The following is a 478-nucleotide window of genomic DNA, read 5'->3' as shown; positions in this document are numbered from 1 at the left end:
AAGACAGAGGCACAAGGGCACACAGCGTGCATGGCACCAAGGGGCAGATGTGGCCACAGCCACTCGCTTGCCTTGGTAGTGACACTGCCCCCATGTCCCCATCCGCCAGGGGCCTGTGAGGCCCTGCCCGTACCCACCTGCCTCCCCGAGGGGTCATGAGCGTGCCCTGGGCCCCACACCAGGTCTCCTGGGCACCCCACGCACACCGTCTCCCAGGGTGGAGCTGGAGGCCTCCTGGTCTGGGACACTGGGTGCTGCTTCCCTCACAAGGGACACTTTGAATTCTCCCAAAGGAGACAGGAGCTCTGTAACTCTTCTGGATTCTGAGTAGGACATCCTCTCTCTGGACATCCTCCTCATGTGGCGGGTGCATCCACTGTGCTGTGGCCGAGCCCCTACGTACCTCGTTTATCAGCTGGAGGCACCAGGCCTTCAGGCTCTCTGGGTCCACCGTGTGCCCACAGCTCATCTCCACCCT

This window comes from Galeopterus variegatus, unplaced genomic scaffold (assembly GCF_000696425.1).
Source record: "Galeopterus variegatus unplaced genomic scaffold, G_variegatus-3.0.2 Scaffold4253, whole genome shotgun sequence".
NCBI lineage: Eukaryota > Metazoa > Chordata > Mammalia > Dermoptera > Cynocephalidae > Galeopterus > Galeopterus variegatus.
The sequence above is the reverse complement of the archived record's forward strand: the minus strand, read 5'-3'. Positions refer to the sequence as shown.